Below are 8,271 nucleotides of genomic sequence, written 5' to 3'. Positions count from 1 at the left end.
TACCTCTAGTCAGCATAAAGTATCAGCCAGAATGAAATCATAGCTGTGAGTTTTAGTTTATATTCCATGTACACTGTGAGGGTTCTAAAAATCTGTGAACCTCTGTAACTAATGCTCCCATCCCTCTCAGCAGAGCTACATGAGAAAAAGGTTTGCCTCTGTGAATTTGCAATTAGATACCAAGAGAATAAATCACTCCTTTTCCCAAGAAGCAAATTGCCCTGGCCTATGTAAACAAAATCCCTCACCAAAGGCTGTTTCAGATTTTTTTTTCTACCTGCAACTTTCAGTGAAATCTTCTTTGGAAACCCTCTTTTTTTTTTTTTCCTCCCCCTGTTATCCTCAGCTGAATTTCCTTGCAGCTTTTCTCTAGTTTTTAATAGCTGTGACCATCTTAACTCCTACAAAAGTAAGTGCTGAAAAGCCACAGCCCTGAGGGTCAAATAGAAATGTTCTTTATTTATAGGGAGCACATTTAACTGTCACACAGTTCCTGCCCATTTTTTGTGTCACCATTATTAATAGTTTTCTCCAGCCATCCCTGCCTCTGTGTGTGCTCGGCGTTTGAGGGTGAGCAGCACCACCTTGGACACTTCGTGGGACAAGGAAACCAATAAAAAGACATTCATGAAAATGACCATACCCAGGGAGATAAAATATCATTATGTGAAATGGATTTGCTGGCACTCCTCACCAAATTTACCACCTATTAAATTATAGAAACCATTATTCCTTTATAGAAGAAAGTCTGAAACTTTCCCTCAAAGATATGTTTTATTGTTTTAAGTGGGGCTTGAACGCCTTTTTTTTTTTCCTTGTGATAAATTCCCACACATGAATTTTCTTAGCTATACAACAGGTCCTTGTCCTGCTAATAATTCTATTGATCAAACAGGGCAGTACTTCCCTTTTCTGCACTCCCAGGAATCCTTTCTGCAGGTGCCCAAGGGAAGCCTTGCTGCCAATTCCCAGCGGATGCTGGCACAGACACACATCCAGGAGGTGAACGTGGAGGGGAAACACGAGAAAGGCTGATCCCCTTTGATCACCAAGCATGGAAAAACTGGATGCACCTCCGCAAACAATAATTCCCCCCTCCTTTTCCTTTTAAAACTTTGAAACACCTGCAGTGGGAAACAAAAGGTTAATTAAAAAGAACCCCAGTCTTTGCACTAAACTGATTGCTGGGACTCCTGCCAGCCTGGGAAGGTTAAAGAGCTCAAGCATGCGTGGGCTGCGGGGGGAATGGCTAAAATTTACAGCCAGCTCCCTGGAAAGTCACAGTTCAGCTGTTCTCCCGGAGCAGGTGCTCATGGGAGCGGGCCTGTCCCTTTCAAAGCGTGAAGATTGATGAAGCCTTCGCTCTCACCAACTGTAAATATACAACCAGCCTTGTCAGAGCAGGTTTGTAACATCACTTGCTGACAGCAAGAAATTTTTTTTAACCTCCTAAACACACACACACGCCTACCCCACACAGGCTCACACGCACGCACAAAATTACTAAAAATAGGGATTTTCCCAGGAAACAGATGAAAGACAATAAATGAAATGGTGGGAAAGGCGTTTTGGTTTTCCCTGCTCCGGGAAGCAATAGATAGAGGACATATGCGGGGTGATTTCATCCTGTCCTTCAGAAGACAGGCAACATCTTCCTCAAACTGCGCAGCTTGTCGGCAAGTGATGTGAGGCAGCTCTGGAACTTCTGGAGGCTGAAATCAGCAGGGCTGTGATGGAGGACAAGAAATCACAGAGATGATACAGCTTAAATCATCATTTTACACTGCCCAGGTGCCTGCAGACTGAGGATTTGCAATGGGGTACAGAGAGGAATTACCTATTCCTTACAGCTAGGAATTATTCCTTACAGATAGAAATTCCTTGTTCTTACACTCAATAAAGTTCTGCACACTTGTGCTTAGATTGGGATTTTCCAAGACTGGAGTCCCACACAGAAAAAGCACAGCAAACCCATGATGCAGAGGGTTCTTTCTGCTCTTACCATCCTGCAGATAGTGCAAACACTCCTCTGCTATAATTAGTGGTTTCATTCCCTGAAGGCGCCAGGCAGAGGTGAGTCCTCAGCGAGCGTTTTCACCCAGAGAAGATTGTCCTTCCTGATTAGCTTGGGATGGGTGTTCTGGGCCTGGATAATTGGGTAAAGGGCTGAACAACACCCTGCAGGCACAGCTGCCTCGCAGGACTGAGGGGAGATGTGATGTGAGAGGGAGTAATCCACAGCAGAGACACACCAGCAGGACAGAGGCGGCTGCTTCTTCAGAGAGGAAATTATTTCCACTAATAACTTTGAAGAGTTGCAGACAAATCCAGCAGGAAAGAATAGTATTGGCAAGGCCTCCCTAAAGCCTCCGGAAAGCAGACAGACTGAATTCACTCCTGACTTCAGTGACTGAATTCCTTGGATGATTGGAAGCAGAATTAATATTCTAGTATGAGTTCCTTTACTGTCCCACTCCAGGATTCATTTTTAGCATTGCAGTCAGTTTAACTAAAATAATTCCTCAGCATCCTTTACTCAATTCTTTCCCAAGGAAATTCCATCTGTGTTATCAATTCTCAAAGGCAAAATTTCAGGGTAATAGAAAACCTTCAGCCTAATTTCCTAAATTTCTTAGGTTTGGTATTTCCAGTGCAGTGTGGAGGGATTAAATTGGTGATTTTTGGAAACGTCAGTACATTTCAAACACCCCAAAATTTTACTATGGAAAACAATCAGGTTTTGCTTGATGGAGTTTTAGAGTTTGGTTTTGCTTCACTGCTTTTGTTTTACTACTTTCTCCTGCTTACTTTTAATGGATTAGTAAAGACTGCCATGTCCTGTAGGCAAAACCTGGCATAGGGTGATTTCCTGAAATTTTCCAAAAGCCCTTTGATTATCTCATTCTACAAGAGGAAGAAATCTCACCACATCCAACAAAGCCCCATCAGTCCTCACTTGCACACAGACTTGTCCAGCACAGAATTCATTTGCATTTCCTCCAAGGCACTTCCAGGATGAACACACCTACGACAAAATCACGCAGCGGAGTGTTTGCAAACTGTCACATTCTCCCTTCTGCTTTCCCTCCTCTCCAAGTCCTTGACTGACGTGGCTGTTTGAATTGCTAACACTTGGTGATGAGGACTGTCACTGTCACCTCGGCTGTGTTTACCCAGTGCTGCTCGCAGCGGGGTTCCCTCCCCAGCACAGTGCCTCACACCATGGCACATGCTAATGAAGAGGAAGAGAAAAAGGTACTTCCCTCTTTGCAGCAGCAGCAGCAGTGTAACAGCCCTGATGAATAGGCCAGCCACTGGGAATGCTTCCAGAAGCTGTAAGGAGAGAAAGAAGTAATTTATTGTGAGTGCTACAAATACATCATATACCTGTGAGTACAGGTGACCATCACTTGCTCAAACAGCTGGCGCTGTCCTTGGAGGGAAACACCTCCAAGGTCTCTCTACCACAGTGAGCAGCCAACAGCAAAGTCCTCCTGAGCTTCAGGAAGAGCAGGCATTAATGTGTATGTGCCTTATGCCTAAAAAGCCTGAAATATGATTGCATTTCCTCAGTAAAATTACATTTGGGTCTTCCCCGAGATCCAATATGGTTAAAGCAATTTTTCCATCAGCTTCGTTATTACCTTTCAGACAGCATTGGCACTCACCACCAGTTTTATTTTGCTTATCCCTTCATTAAACTCTGCCTGCTGATGTTTCAAATCCATGGTTATTTACCTGTTCTGGCCCACCTCTGTCAGCCCAAGATCTCCTTGTCTCCCTTGCCACAGGATTCTCCCTCTGGAGAGGGGCAGTGAGGGAAGGGGTCACCCACCCCCTTCACACATGTCTGAAACCCCCCATGCCACCAGGGCTGCTCCACAGGGTCCCTGCTCTTCTTCACACCTCTGAGATGGAGCTGTCATTACCTGCTCCAGCCTGGACCTGGCTGCCCCCCTGTCAGAGCTTCTCCGAGTTTCCAAGGGGTTTTCAGCCAGCCACATTCCCAGGAGCCTAAATTAATCAAGCTTTTTAAAGCCCTACTACGGACTGCTCCAGTTTTCATCCACTAAGGATCAGACCAAACAATTTGCTGGTTTTTACTCCCTTTTACCAAGAAGTTGCAAGGAGACCGGCCTTGTCTCCCATCCCCCTCACCCTGTAGCTCCCTGTTCAGAAGTGGTTCAGGGAAGAGGAGGAAAATGAACCCAAATCACTGCTCAGCTCCTGTTCTCCCAGCCTGCCCATCCCACCCAGTGAAACACATGGCATTAAAACTTCTGCAGCTGAGAGGATCTGATTATTTTTATGGAAATTTGCTCCAAGTTCAGAAGTGGATCAATGACAATTTCTTGAGCTGGCTCCATTTTGAGTACCAGAATTGACTTTTGGAGAAGCTGCTTGATTTCCCAGCTTCCCCCCACCAGAAAAGAGATTATTGCATAGGCATGTGATGTAATTCAGCTCCAAATAGGGTCTGGGCCTATTAGACCCCAATATAAAACTCACCCAGGCTCCAAGGAAAACAGCAGAGCTCCCTTCTATTCCCCTCCTTGTCACACTCAGGCCAGACAGAGACGGGAGTGAATCCACCTGCTAATATTCCATACAGCACACAGATATAAATGGCAGCTCAGGACGTGGCACAGGAGAGACTCATTTTGGGCAATTTAGTTCAACTACTCCTTTTCCCAGTTCCCCAGTTTGCCCTGTTTCTATTACCCAGCCGTGCCACTTCTTTGCTTTTATCTTGTCCTGCTGTCTGCCTGTCTCTCTGCTCATTCTCCTTTCTTTTTCCATTTGAAAACACTTTTCCTCTACTTCTTTTGCTGGAGTACAAATCCCTCTGTTTTCCTCTCACCCATCACCTACCAGGTCTCTGCATCTTCTTGTGACCACATGGGCAGCAACTCTAACTTTTTGGCAAACACAAACACAGCCCCTTTGCTCCTTCACTTAACACCTAAAAATCATCCTGGGGGCACCAGAGGTAACAAAGATTGAAGCTCTTAATGCAAATTCCTGGCTCCAGGTTAGCGCAGTGCAGGGCTTTCTGCAAGGCCTCCATAAAGAGGCTTTTAATTTAGCACTAATAGGGAGGTTATTGTATGTTAAATAAATACTAATTGATTATTTAATATATATGCATTGAGGGTTAACTGCTATGTAATGAGCTCCTCTCCATTAGCAGGGCTGCTGAACATCAATTAATATGGGTTTTATAATCAATTGATATTTAACATGCCCTGTTTAGACTTAATGGGCCAGCATTTCCAAAGTGGACAATGCCAAGAGTTTTTTCTTTTAAAAATTAAGACATATTTTTCAGAAGACTTACAGTAGGGTGGGAAGTTATGAATGTACTGAAAGATCAGCAAGTCAGCTCTGCAGAACTGGACACAGCAGGGTGAGTCTGTCCAGCCCTGAGAGCTGCACAGGGCAGAAATCTCTGGAAATGGGAGAGGGAAGGCACATTCCCTTAACTTATGTGGAACCTGGACTTTTTTTATACAGAGAGTTTATACAGAAAGTGCTGTGCCCCATTTCAAAGCTTCATTGAGCTGGGCCTGGCCCCCGTGTGATCCCAGCTTTACTGTCCAGTTGCACTGACACACCCTGGAAATGGGATGTGCAATCAATCTCCCTTTTGGAAACCACTGCAAGATAAATATGAAGGACAAGGCTTCCAAGGGTGACCAGGGGATTTAGACACTCAGCTTCCATTTATTTTAATAAGCATCACGTCTCTAAGTGTCCCAACTGCCTTTTAAAACATCTCATGGCAAAGACTTTATTTCCCTTTGCCTCTCTTCCCAAGCACACACAGATAAATCATGTGCAAGCTGTTTGTGGTATACACCAGGGAGAAAACAAAGAAGTTTCTAATGAAAAGAGTGATCATAATGCATTTACAGCCATTATCTAACACTATTTCTTACTCAATCTCCTTACTGGCAGCTTTCACACGGTTTCATGATGCGGCAGAGTTTAGCTTAGCTCGCCAAAAAATTCAGCCTGCAAGAGAAAATACAAGGAAGTACATTAGACACAGAAGCCTCAGTTCCCACCTGAGAGCAGCTTTTTCAGGTTTGCTCACTCTGGTCCCCAGCTAGAGCCCTGAACCCCAGCAGCTAAATGCTTCCTGTAAATATTACAATATTCCTCATCAGCAGGGCTGGGGCTTGAGCAGCACCCAGGCAGGGTCAGGATGCAGGTAATAAAGACTGGGAAAAGAACAAAGAGGAGCATGTGGCCAGATCAGGGTTTGAAGTCTACAAGCTGATTGATGTCATCTGAGGATCTGGCCCAGTTAGATCTAATTTTAACATCCTTGACAAATTCCCTTTAACGGCAAACTGTCGAAAGGGAATCTTCTCCCCGCCCCTCGTCCTTCCATCTCCAGGGCTGTTCCCTGTGACAACACTGGTCCCCAGCAGTAATTGGCAGTATCATTCTATTATCACTTATTCTTAAGGCCTGAGGATTGCGTCCCTTGCAATTTTCCTGTTGTACAAATTCCTGTCTATTAGCCCAGGACGTGTGCATGTTCGTGCATTTATTCCCTGCGTGCCTGAGGATGCAGACAGGACTGAAACCCAAAAGGGCCCTTGCCTTACCAAAAATTAAAGGAAGCAAGACATGTAATCACTGATGGCACATCACTGGGGTTTGCAGGAGGAGGTACCTCTGATGTCTCCAGCAAAACAGTGGCAATTCTGCTTATAAGCATTTCAAATGGATGATGATCCTAATGAACTTAATAGCATCACTATCCAAGGACAGCATCAACTCATTGCCATCCTGCATTTTTCAGAAATAGCTTCCCTTTAAACAGTGTGCCCCTGCTTTGAGCAGTAATGGTTTTTAAAAGTGTCTTAGCACACAAAGGCAAAATCTTTTTTGAAACAGGGTGGAATTGGTTGGTGATTATCACTGAAAAGCTGGCAGCCACCAGCTAACCTTCTAACAATGAAATATGGGAATTTACCTTCATGCTTCAGTGCTTGCTATTCAGCTGTCTACCAGGGTCTAAATCAATGATTCTACACCCTCCACTCAAGGTTTCTCTTTCAAATGCTGCAGATATGACCTTAAGTTCATCATCTAAACAATGCAGTTCACGTTTAATTTCATTAATCTAAGATCTTCCATAAAATTGCAATATGGCACCATACCTTTCAAGTACCTTCATTAAAATCCATGTTATTTCTAAATCCTATGCATATCTATGAGGTCATACCGTGTTTTATTAAAATGGATTTTGAAAGGCTCAGCTCTTTTATCACCAATTGTCATAAGGTAGTTTACAATAAAAAAAAATTTTAAAACCCTCAATCCTTCCAATCTCTTAGGGAATGAGCAGATTTGAAGATTTCTGCAAATTATAAGCTAAATTTTTAGCTTTTTTTCCAAGGATTTGGAGAGGGGGGAAAAGGAAATTATTGAACCCTCCTTGTTTATGTATTTTCTGCTGTTTACTATGTCTACTGCATTACCCTCTTGATACAAGCATGTGGGGAGGCAGCCTGGGGTGTGCAGAGGGACCAAGGATGCTGCTGTAACACATTTCACAGCTCAAACTGTAAATTCAGTCCCTGCCCACACACTGAGGCGAGCCAGCAAAGTGGTCCTGCCTTCCCTCCCTCCACCTGGAGCATCCCAGATGTGCCAGGCTCGGGGGGAAACAGCTCAGGGATACAGGAAACAATGCCAGCCTCCCAGGCTTGCTGCACTTCTGGTTTTCAGCAGTAAATTCGGCAAGTGTGGAGCCTACCAAAGCCACTGGAAAACTTCTCTGTGTGCATGGGCTCCATTTAGACCTCACACATTAAATAATAGCAGGTGAGGCTGAGTCGGAGCAACCATTGCTCCCTCCTTGGTTAAACCTGAGTTTAGCACTCACCCTATTGAGCTCTTCTAGAAAAACCCACCCCTCCTATTAATGCCAAACAAAAATCTGGCAAAATCTAATCCAAACGTTGGAGCACTGAGATTCTTCACAAAGGTAAGGGGCACTTTAATGACAACATCTGTCCAGACATAATGTTCCATCTCTTAAGCAAAATACTGCGCACCCTGAAGAGACAAAGCTGTCTGGTGGTCCTGCTCTCACCCTCTGCACTGCTCTACCAAGGCTTCAGCAAGAGGTGCTGCTATTGGGGTGTCATTTGAGACAAACCTTCTCCAGTAAATATTGCAGGATGACTACCAGAGTCAGCCAGACAAAGTTTCTGACAGTTCTGGGTATTAGAAAGCCCCTTGTGCTGAGTG

The 8,271-nt window shown here is 44.4% G+C and overlaps 1 long non-coding RNA gene across 1 annotated transcript; it reads right to left on the bottom strand.

Moving 5' to 3' along the window:
- Nucleotides 1-3,161: 3,161 nt before the first annotated feature.
- LOC134427849 (uncharacterized) lies at nt 3,162-5,975 on the bottom strand. The gene is made up of 3 exons (XR_010030245.1): nt 5,953-5,975; nt 4,510-4,596; nt 3,162-3,333 (listed from the first exon to the last, which is right to left on the bottom strand). It is a non-coding gene; the product is annotated as an uncharacterized LOC134427849 (long non-coding RNA).
- Between the last annotated feature and the right edge of the window lie 2,296 nt (nt 5,976-8,271).

This window comes from Melospiza melodia, chromosome 21 (genome assembly GCF_035770615.1).
Source record: "Melospiza melodia melodia isolate bMelMel2 chromosome 21, bMelMel2.pri, whole genome shotgun sequence".
Lineage (NCBI taxonomy): Eukaryota > Metazoa > Chordata > Aves > Passeriformes > Passerellidae > Melospiza > Melospiza melodia.
This window is presented reverse-complemented; position numbering and strand designations above follow the sequence as displayed.